Genomic DNA, 11,786 nt, shown 5'->3' with positions numbered 1-11,786 from the left:
CCAGGAAATGGGCTTTATTAATACGTTTAAGAGCACGTCAGGCTTGGGTGACTTATGGGCTATGTGAGCCAATGTGAAGGTGCATTGTCGGCAATTTTTAACAAATAAAGAAAGGGTAAAGGAGAAGAGGGGGAAAAAAGGGGGGATGGAAAGAAAAACATTCTCCGGGGCCCTCTTTCTCTCTCTCTCTCTCGGAGCGGGGGACCGACTGGTTTCAGGCCTCTGTCATGCGGGAGAGACGTCCATTTCAGCTGAGCCTCTGCGTTCCAGGTGTTGCTTTTTAATTGCCAATTCCGTGAGCAATAAAGCATTTCACTTACATTCGCTTGTAAAGTGCTTTCATTCCCTCTCCAAATGATGTAATTACCCAGCCGTCCCACGAATGAGAGGGATGCCAGGCTCCGACCCCTTTTTGGAGAGGAGTGGCGCTCCCCTTCCCTTCTCACTCTCTTTCTCTCCCTGTCTTTAGGCTGGGTTAGCAAGCTTTCTCAGCAAGAAGCCTGGTTGAAAGGTTTCCTGCAGTATGTTTTCATTTAGGAATCCAAACACCATAAAGTGAGGTAGTCGTTTGCACAATAAACGTACACTTTAATTTCATTTCGAGCTCTCCTGCCACTGCGGTTCACGAACCCTCTGTCTGTAACGTTTCTAGGAACAGCGGGTTGGATAAAAAATAAGAGAGTTTGAAAATGTGGGTTTTGGGAATTTCCTTTGATGTGTGAGTAGGAGGACTGTTTGTTCCTTGTAGCTGGATGCTGATAGCGAATTAGTTTGTCCAAAATAAAACACAAAAACCTTTATTGGTGTTCATAAATCTGCAGGAACAGGTTTTTTCGTTCTCATTCCAGCCATAAACTCTCTTTAAAGGAGAGAAGGGGGAAAAAAAGAAAAATGAAAAAATGAATCAATTCTTTAATGAGTTTTTGCTTTCGTGTGATGACGAGGCACAGAGCTTGTTTATGAGTTCACAGCATAGCGAAATACCAAAGAAAAGCCAGCAAATCTTTCAAAGCGCACTGTTGCGGGTTGGAAAAAAAAAGAAAAAGAAAAAATAAATAAAGCAAGCAAGCTCCAATTACAAATATGCTAATGAACCGTAAAAAACACAGAGATGTTATCATTAGACATAAAAATAAAAGATATTTTCCTGTTTATGTAGTGTGGAATTCCCCCTGAGAGCCGCAGAGAGGTCACGGGCCAGGCCGAGTGTTTGCAGGCCAAGTGCGTGGAGGCGTGTAACACTAACTCATAGTCATTTGGCTAAAACGGATCCGATGAATCACCTGAGGATTGTGAACCCTAAAGAACAAGTTCAGCCTGTCACTGTGTGGCATCTGATCAGCATCGCTCCCACGAAGGTGAAAAACATTGACTCCATTGACGAAGTGTAACCGAGTATCTCACAAAAATGTAAAATATGTAAAAACATGGAGGAGAAAGTCTAAAGACGAAGCAAAATGAACCCCCCCCCACACACACACTTATCTTCCTTACCCATACACACACTTATTTTCCTTACCCATTCGTAAGGTGTACCTGGCAACATTGCGGCGTATCCGACCTCCCCGGTGCTTGTCAACTCAAAATTCTAGCAGGGGCAACGTTTGCCAAAAAACACAAAAACAAGCTGTTCGCTATCATCCGTTCCCATGGGAACGGGGCTGTTGCGGGTGTGCCCGCTCCGACGCTCATCTGCACAAACATCATGCGAGTCTACTCCCTGACATGTTAAACATACCATGAGGGGGGTGGGGTGGGGGAGAGAGAGAGAGAACACAGAATGCCCCCACCGTCAACCCCCAAATTCTCTCCTTCTCCCAGAACAGCGGGGGCCTCAGAGCCCTGCTATCAGTAATAGCGATTAGCCGGCCCCGTTTGTGAGAAGTGCCACAAGGGGGGTGGGGGGATTCCTGAGACGTTGGGGCCTGCGGTGCTCATTCACACACTTCCTCTCCATAATGGAGACCACACATTTACCCAGGGGCTGGAGGAGCAGAGGGGGACCAGCGGAGCCAGAGTTCAAAGCCAGAGACGTGCAAGGGGAAGGGGAAGACGTAAACAACACTCAATGTACCATGGTGCGAAAAATAAACAAACAAAACGACCAGCCTGGCCTGGCCCATCAGCCCCTCTTGTAACGTTACAATCTGCGATGGGGGAAAATACAGGCTTGATCATGCATCTCTAAAGGCGACGCTTTGTTCTGTTCATTTTTCGTTCGTTTTTTTCCTCTTCTCTTCGCTAATTGGCTCGTGCTGTAGAGCTAGCCGTCAAGAGGAATTAGCACCTTTGCTCACTCGTTTCTCCACAGGTGGCAGAAGTACAGTATAATTGGTATACAGTGTACCCGTAATGTGTTTACACTGCCGTATGGAAATCCTCCCAGAGGACATACTGTACAGTCGCATAAAACTAGGCCTCAGTCAGAGGGACACACACGGTGCGATTTTGCATAAAAACAGAGTTCTGACGTATGCAGTACAGATAATGGTTAACCACTTAAGCCTTTTTCGAAAATAGCAGACCTACACGCTCACAGCACTAGGGAGCACTAGGGATCAAATGCGTGAGCTTGTAGATGCTTTTTTGATTAAAAAAAAAGAATCTCAGAACATTTTAGGAAAAAAAATGCCCAAAATGTAAGTTTGAAGGTTAAATTATTGAGGCCACAAGCTGAAAAAAAAAATTCGCGTTATCATCGTTATCAATGATGTAACGCACATGGAGGCCAATGAAAACACATGGTCACACAAGACTTCTCATCCCCTCATGGGAAATGTAACAATACATTTGTTTAGACAAAAATAAGAGTAACTTTATTCACTGCGTGCATGCTGTCAGTGTATACATGTGCAAGTGTATACATTTATTGTCCAGTTCATAAGTCGAGGCCCTAGTCATTCCACTGCTGCGCTTTGACAGTAAAACATGTCGGCCTCATCTTAGACTTATTTTTCCCCTGAGTAAAACCCCCCGGTCTGTAAGTGAGCGATAAATCTGGCACCAAGAGGGTGTGTTTGCCTATGTGTGTGTGTGTGTGTGTTTGTGTGTGTCTCTCTCTGTCTAGATGGTGTAAATGCACTCTTGTGTCCTCGTGTCCCTATAGCCTCCAGCGCCGTCAATTCTGCCCATGCCTTCTTTGCAGGATACGTGACCTCTAACCCCTATAACTCCTGTTTTGTTCTCGCCACTCCAGACTGCCCCCCCCCTCCCGCCCTCCCGCCACAAACCCCAAACACTCGCCCCCTCAAACTCCCTCAGATGACAAATACCCCTCTACTACTCTCCACCCTCTGTTCTCTGACACACAGCCTTCTCACACACACACACACACACACACAATCCCAGGAGCCTTTGACCTGCGCAGCACCTCAGCCTCTGCCAGCAGGCTGCCCTCGCATTCCAGTAATGCTTTAAGTTATGTTCCGTCGTACGATGGTGCCGCGCGCTACAAACTGCAGATCTACCAGCTCACGACGCGCTGCAGATGCAGCGCGTCGTGAGCTTGTAGATCCGCTGTTTCCGGTGGGTGATATACTGGCGTAGTACGACTAAGTATAAATCAGGCGTAAGGCAACCCTTGTAACCTGAACCTGCAGTGAGCTCATCGGCAGCCACGGCATCAAGAGTTAAATGATACCAAACCAAAAAAAAAAGGAAGCAAAGACAACAAAAGAAAAGAAAAGATAAAGAGAGAAGAGGGGGAGAGAAAGAGAGAGTGAGTGAGAAAAAGAAGAAAGAAAGGGGGTGAGGAGGAGGCAATTGCTGGCATGGGACAGGTCTGGAACTGGTTCTGAGTGTGCGTGTGTGTGTGTGAGCGTGCGTGCGCGCGCACGTGTGTGTGTGTGTGTGTCTTGCATTGCCGGGGCTCCTCAGGGGTTAAGTTACACTCTGAGCAAGAGAGGAGGAAGAGGAAAGGAAAGGAGAAACTGCTGGCGTCTTTGAATTCTCTCCGCTCTGTCTGTCTGTCTGTCTGTCTGTCTGTCTGTCTCTCTCTCTCTCCCTGTCCGTCTGTGTCTGCTGAAGGGCTGACTGGTGGCTGTAGTTTCCTCCGGACACACTCCGGCAGCTCGCTTACGCTCGCCCTCCGCCCCTGCTTTCAAGTTAACGAGTCCCGCTCGCCCCGTCCTCTTGGTCTGGGATCTTCGTCAGGGAATGTGTGTGGAGCGCTGAGAGGTCGCCCTCTCTCTCTTCTTCTCTGACACAGGGATGACCACTGGCTGCCCAAACACGGTAAGGCTTCTGCTTTTAATGAGTGTCCTTGCGTGTGTGTGTGTGTGTGTGTGTGTGTGTGTGTGTGTGTGTGTGTGTGTGTGTGTGTGTGTGTGTGTGTGTGTGTTGGGAAGTGTCGGCGAGTGCAAAGAGAGCCTGGCTCACACACACACAGCTGCGCTTACACAGTAAAATGCTCCGTGTTCATTTAACTCAGAGAGTGTACAAAAATGGAACCGAGTTAAATGAACACTGATGATTATACTGTGTACTTCAAATATTGTAAACCTAAATGTCACCTCTCAGGATCATTGTAATTCAAGTCTCAGACTTGTAACGAGCGCCATTAAGACACTACTTAATTAAAGCAATTACAATTAAGTCAATCAGAATCATTCTGTCAAAACCCTGTGTTGTTGAGGACTCCTGCAGAAAACAAAATCAGTGAGAAATAGATTTTGTTTTGTTTTGAGACCAACTCATGCAGCCAGATAATGACAAATAACTTTTAAAAGTCTTAAAAGTACCAACAGAAGTTCTATACGGATGTATTATTTACAACTGATGCAGTTCTTTCCAGTACATCTACTATGCTGCTGTTGTCTTCCTGACCACTTATACTTTTCCAACGTTTAAGTGACAATCCCCCCTGAGGCAAAGTTACAGCCTTTTAAACGGTTGCCTTCTAAAGGCACTTAAGAAAAGGTTAAGCACTGTGGGAGTTGGAGTTTTATAAAGACATTTAAAGTGTATGGTTATTTTCTCTCATGTGCTATTTACACAGACAAAAAAATTAGTGTATGACAGTGTAAGGGTTTTTAAAAAAAAGTTTTGTTGAAATTATTTCAACCATTTGTGACTGTTAACCAATGATTCTTATTTATGAAATAGAAAACAACCACTTAGCCCACATACTTTCTGTGAAGCTCAAATTAATCCAACAGGTGTGATGTACTTCGAGACAGTAAATGGCTCATGGCTCCTGTGAATAAATCTCACTCTCAACATAAACAATGGAAAAGACAGTGCTGTTTAGTCTATTAATATTACACCCTTATGTATCCTACCTACTTTTCCATATAGCTATATCCATATTTATATTTTTAGTTTTTATTTTACAATTATAGTTTTCATTTAATAGAGCACACTACCCCTGAGACATAGCCTGCCAAGTCACTGGACTGATTAATGAACAAACAGCAAAACTTCAATGAAGTAGTCATTATGATAAATTAATGTAAACGCTACATACAGTAGTACACTGTCGTTGGCCTGTAATCTGTAACATGAAATGCATTCACATAAATTAACTTGTATCCACCACTGATCTTAACATTTGTAAATTTCCTACGGCAGCTATGGTTGTGGACAAGGACTCCGCAAGTTCAACAGAGCGCACAGCCCTGCACCTAAAATAACATGAAAAATGTGACACATTATAGGAACACCTTTGTGTGTGGCAGGGGAAAACACTCAAGTTCAAGCCCTCTATTGTTTGCACAGTACATGTTTTTTTAATATGGATTGCTCAGCAGAAACTCATCAACTTACATTATTCTGTTTGCCCGGAAAATTCTGCATGGAAGTCCGAGCTACATTTGAGCATTGAAACAATTTATTGTCACTGAAAATAATATGTTGGCTCAGGCACACAGAGGACTTCCATGTGGATTTTATCATGGCTCCTTGAATTAATAAATCCCTTGGGTAACATAACTCTACTTCAATCAACAGTATTAGAATGCATTCGATAGCTCCACAAGCGGCGTATACTTGAAAACGATTTCTTTAACCCATTAAGACCGGGAACATTTCCATGTCATTTCAGATTTCTTTGGCTATTCAAAAATAGAAGATCCACAAGCTCACATGAGCTTGTAGATCTGCCATTATTGAAAAATCGTGAAAATTTGTGCAAATCTTGGAATATATATATATATTTTTTTTAAGCGAACATTTGTAAAATATTTAGTTCCAGGGACCCCCAGAAGCAAAGATTTGAGTTACAAATGTTTGCTTAAAAAAAAAAAAATTCTAATATGTGCACACATTTTCAAGATTTTTCAAAAAATAACAGATCTACAAGCTCATAGCCCGGCACTCTGTGCCGCGGTATGAGCTTGTATATCTGCTATTTTTGAATAGCCCAAACAAATCTTAAAGCGACAGAGATGGGTTTCCGGTCTTAAAGGGTTAAAATATCTGAATATCTAAAATTCCCTTATTTTAATTATCGAACTGGTGTATCCGCTTACGTCCTGATTTAGAGGGGTTGCACTGGAATCGATTTGGGGCACTGACAGGATAGTGAATCAATCCCACGACGAGCAAGTACAACCCCGCACAGTCCCAGAGTCAGATGACCAGCAGCCAAAATGAAGGCATGAATCAGACGTTGTTTGGTGCTGGATGTGGCCTGGAGGCAGCTAGAGCTCAGATATGCAGGAGGGGAGAGAGGGGGAGCAGAGGGAGGGAAGATGGCTGGGTCAGTAACGGAGGAGGATAAAGAAGGGGGTTGGAGAGAGAGAGAAGGAAAGGTATAAGAGAAAGGGAGAAGAAAGAAATAAAGATAGAGGAAAGAAAAAGAGAAATGAAAAGAGAAGAAAGAGGGAGTGAAAGTGAGACAGAATGGGAAAGGGAAAGACAGAAGCAGCAGAGAGAGAGAGAGAGACAGATTGGCAGATGGAGATAGAGGCAGAGAGAGAGAGAGAGAGAGGGAGAGAGAGAGACCAGACCAGACCAGACCAGACCATAGACTATTGCTTTCTAGCCAACTGAGAGATCCAGTACAGGGAGAAGCTTGTTACTGTGAAACACAGAACCCACATCGCCTCTCCCTCCCCTGGGCATGGGGCTTGGGAGGAGATGTGCTCCCCTGGATGAAAGAAAAACACAGCCAAATACCAGAGGATAATGTGATTATAGGCAAAGAGGAGAATGAGGGTTAATTGAAGCTAAGTGTCCATAAAAAAAAGATACTATATATACATCTGTGACTCAGCTTTCAGCCCACACTATGCCGACAAGGCCCGGATTCTTATTACCACCGCTCAAATAAACACACATCTCTGTAATTCGCGAGGAATGTCGTGAATGTGTGTTTTCTGAAAAGGTAATACCTGGGCATGCGGAATCAAATCCTTGAATTACAGTATACAGTGCAGGTTTCTTTCCACCAAAATGAAAAAGAAACACAATGTCCATTGTAATAGTCTCAGTTAGCGATAGAGCAGATTTTCTATGTCTGGTGCGCAGTTGGACAGATGCTAGCGCAGTCTTCCATGACAAAGTCCATTGCCTTAGATTTCATGAAACACTCATAATCTCCCACGGCTGCTCTGGTGGCTCCAGTCTAGAGAGTTGGATCCGTTTACTGACGTGCAGTCAACATTGCTTAAAGTGCACCCCTTAAAGCCTTTCAATAGCTAGGACTTTGTAAAGCATGTGGGAATGGTCTTTCTGGAGCAGAAGAGAACACGCAGCTGCTCAGGATATAAATGAGACTATAGATAAGATAAAGATGATCAAGCTGAAATGAATTTATCTCGTAATGACTGTATGAAAGTGTCCGCCAACTGCCTTTAATACTTGTTTATACTTTTTACTGATTAACACTCGTTTTTCAAATAATTTCCATTATCGAGACAGGTGTCAGGTACTTCACGATCAATGTAATTTAACAGAGGGAGACTAATGATTTCCTTAAAATGAATCACTCTGCATTAGACAACACCTTTGAATATAATTTACAGAGGAGTACAAAGGTAAAATCACAGCTTTGATTGCCACAGTAACATATTGTTCTCGAAGAGCCCTGCAATTTAAACCACTTAGGGATGAGAAGCCCTATAAACATTCAAAGCATCCACTTAAGACTGGCTTGTCTCTCTCCCCTCCAAGCTCATGTATGGAGGAGGTTCAGGGACTGCAACACTGCAAGAAATTAACAAGGTCGGTGAAAATGTGAATCCAAGAGTTATATGAATAGGTTCTTGGTCAAATTATAATGCACCAGTTGATCATTTTGTTGTGATATATTTAGGATTAGGTTAGGGTCAAATGATAAAAACACACATAGGTAATTAAGTTCATAGTTAAGAATAAAAAAGTTAAAGATCCTCTTTCAAGAATTGTCCTTGAAACAAGCTACTTTGATCATGAAGCAACCAAAACTTCTAGAGAGACGGGAAACAATCACACAGGGTGATAACCTAATTCCAATATCATATAGAATCGATCCGTCAACTTGAAAGCCAGAATAATACAAATGAAAACGCTAGCTTGCTTCCTTGTCATTTCTTACAGCGTAATACACTATATAGAGTACCAACACTCGTTTTATGGTCTGTAAGCAGGGTGGACAGGCAATTGTTGTTTGTTTTGGAGCCTGGTGAAGGCAGCTAAAAAGCGATGTGGAGTGCTTGGCCACGCGGGCCAGGCCAGCAGAGCCGCACTCCTCCACTTTACCCTCCAACCACATAAGACTTGTACCCACTGATGCATTCTGCAAGCTTAACTTTTTCCCTGTCTGTCTGTCTGCCTGTCTGTCTCTCTCTCTGCCCCTTCATTCTAGGGCTGCAAACTATCGATTATTTTCTTAACGATTATCCTATTGATAACCTTTCGTTTAATCGAATAATCGAAAAGCACATTTTAATGATATATTTTTTTAAATATATCGACGAATCAATGTCTGATTAACAACTTAAGCCCTAATCTATACTTCGTCGTACAACAGTATCGCTCATAAAAAAAAAAAAAAAGCAAAAAACAGAAAGTTTTAATTCCCCGCCAAAACCGACTATCTTTATCAAAAACAATTATAGATGATTTTTTTTATAATGAATAAAAATTGTTTATTTCGCTTAACTGCACCCATTTCATTGTCATTCTCTGTGTGTCTCTCACGGTGTTCATATCTCCCTTCTCTGCCAGATAATGAAATATCAGCTGGTATTTATGTAGTTGCAACACCCAGGCTCATTGGAGCTGGAGTTCAGTGATGTGGGTTCTCAGCATAAAGCAACAGCCTCCCGTCCAAAGAAAACACTATGCAGACAATATGCAAGTACTTCCTGTTAGCTGTCAAATTACGGCCTTTCCTTGCCCGACACATTTGAACGAAAGCGTAAACCTGGAAGAAATGCTACCCTAGACATAAATAAGTGATTGAGTAAGTAGATCAATAAATTAATAAATGAATAAATAAATAAAGTAAGCTACAAGACAAAAACAGAAAAAAAGTATGTCAATATATATCCATCATATCAATATATTATATGTAGTTAATGCTACATTCAAGTCGTGCATGTGACCTTTCTGGTCGCTAATGCTGCTCTTATTCCAATAAATAGATGATTAATGGGGCTGGTGAATAATTGAGTGTGTCATTAGTCTCTGAACATGGCCGTGTGTGTCCAGTTCCCTGGCTTCACTGCCTGTCCTCTTGTTTCAGCTGACTGCGTTCAGATTGCACAAGCACGCTCTGACAACTCCAATGGTTTGACAGCACTCAAAGGTGTATGTGTGTGCACGGGTGTATGCTCGTAATCGTACATCTACAGTATCTATAATAATATATATATACATACTGTATTATTATTATCACGCGTGTACTGCATGTACACATGCACATGTTTTCCATTTCTCTCTGATTCATGTCATTGCTGTTGGGCAGAAACCTCATACTGTATCTCTATATTTCAACTTTAAAAATGTGTTTCTCGTAAATTAACGCCCTACTTCATCATACAGTGTTGCACAAAAGTCGTGAAAATAGCAGATCTACAAGCTCACAAAGCATCGCAATGTGGCACGTTGTAAGCTTGTAGATCGTGTATTCGCTATTTTATATTTTTTTTAAATAGTAAAAAAAAGGAAGGGTTTTGGACATACAAGGTTTCTGCCCAACAGCGACCATATGTGTTTTCTGTATGTGTGTGCTCTTGAGCTCTGACATTTTGTACGTATCGTCCATTACTCCATTTTTCTATTTTACACATCGCTTGCTGAGTTAGCTCACGTAGCCAGCTGCTTGCAGAGTGTTGCGTTTCATCCTCTGTACGTGTACAAGCTTCACAGCAAATGGCTCTGTAATTGTCAGCCCAGTCGAACAGCATGCGTAGGCCAGGCCCTGTGTGATCCATTCTTACATCTCCTCACCTCCCCTGATCAGCTGCACAACTCTGAACTCCCACACTGTCAAACAAATCCAACGCAGCAGGTGGTGCAACCTCATATTCAAGTCTTACTTCATTTATTTAGTTAGTTGTGAAAAAAGTGTTATATTCTACCATTTGGAATGGGATGATTTGATTTATTTCAACTTCTTTTTGTTCCTGGAAAGTGCTCTGTAGACATACTAGCCACTAGTTTCTCGAAAATTCCAATGAATCAAATTACTATATTTCAGTTCATGCAATAATATCTCTCACTTGGCATATTTTCCCCAACTCCTTTTAAGAAAAACAAGATTTTGTTGACTCAATATAGCCTCTGGCTTGCATTCAGCATGACCACCTTCCACTTTTAATATGACCTTCTCGTTCAGACCTGTGGCCTACAGCGAGTAACGCACAACGTCTCATCCCTAGTTACACTTCCATTTCAACTCCTGCTCATACAGAGGCTTAGGGCAAGGGTTCCCTAACTATTCAGGCCGCGACCCCCCAAAATAATCATATTTGAACTGGGGACCCCCCAGAATAATCATATTTGAACTGGGGACCCCCCATCCTGACAAGCATTTGGAATTGTAGGAGTTGAGTCGCTACTTTTAGTTTGAAGATTTTTGCCGTAATATTTGACAATGTTTGACCATTTTTATAGTATAGTTTGTTTTTGATGTACATAGTAATGGTCTTATAGTTTATTGTTATTATTATTTTAATTTTAGAGGTATTAAAAATGTCTTAAAAGTCCTTCAATTGTCACATTTGTCACTTTAGAAATGTGCAGATACCCTGTATACACTTATACTGTATGTTTGTTTGTTTACTGTTGAGTGAGAAAACAATGTTGCACATTAAGCTAATCATCTGGGGACCCCGAAAAACAATTTGGGGACCCCCCTGGGGGTCCAGACCCCCAGTTTGGGAACCACTGGCTTGGAGGACCTGCTACTCTGTCTCTATTCTCTTCCTCTCCCATTCCTCAACTTTTATTGCCGAAGGCTTCATTGGACACAACGACGAATGGGAATGAGCAAATGAGGATATAGCTCGTAAATATGTGCGTGTTTATAGTGTATTTTCATTAGGGCAGATATACTAGAAGAACCACAATTAAACACAGTGAGAAACTGGCCATCGCATTTCACTAAGGTATTAAGTTAATACTGCTGTTTTCATGGAGCGGTTCAATGTTTGCTCAAGGGGTACATCGGAAATATTATGCACCGTTAGTCCAAGATCAATCAAACAAGCAGCCAATTTACTATGGATTGATGTTTTGGATTTTGGCTTTACCAGATGTCATGCAGATTTGGGCCAAATACCACCGCTAGCATAGAGCGATGAAATGTCGCCTTCCTGCAACCTCCCTGTTAGTCCTCGTCCATCAACAAATAAGAAGAA

At 42.3% G+C, this 11,786-nt stretch overlaps 1 protein-coding gene across 1 annotated transcript in view; it reads left to right on the top strand.

Annotated features, from left to right (window-relative positions):
- Positions 1-3,687: 3,687 nt before the first annotated feature.
- Positions 3,688-11,786, top strand: part of flrt2 (fibronectin leucine rich transmembrane protein 2) — a 39,664-nt gene continuing 31,565 nt past the window's right edge. The window contains exon 1 of the mRNA XM_084083409.1: positions 3,688-4,233. The gene's annotated coding sequence lies outside the window, so the exon portion shown is untranslated. The remainder of the gene's footprint in view (positions 4,234-11,786) is intronic.

Source organism: Gymnoscopelus microlampas (assembly GCF_963454915.1).
Source record: "Gymnoscopelus microlampas genome assembly, chromosome: 16".
In the NCBI taxonomy this organism is placed as follows: domain Eukaryota; kingdom Metazoa; phylum Chordata; class Actinopteri; order Myctophiformes; family Myctophidae; genus Gymnoscopelus; species Gymnoscopelus microlampas.
This window is presented reverse-complemented; position numbering and strand designations above follow the sequence as displayed.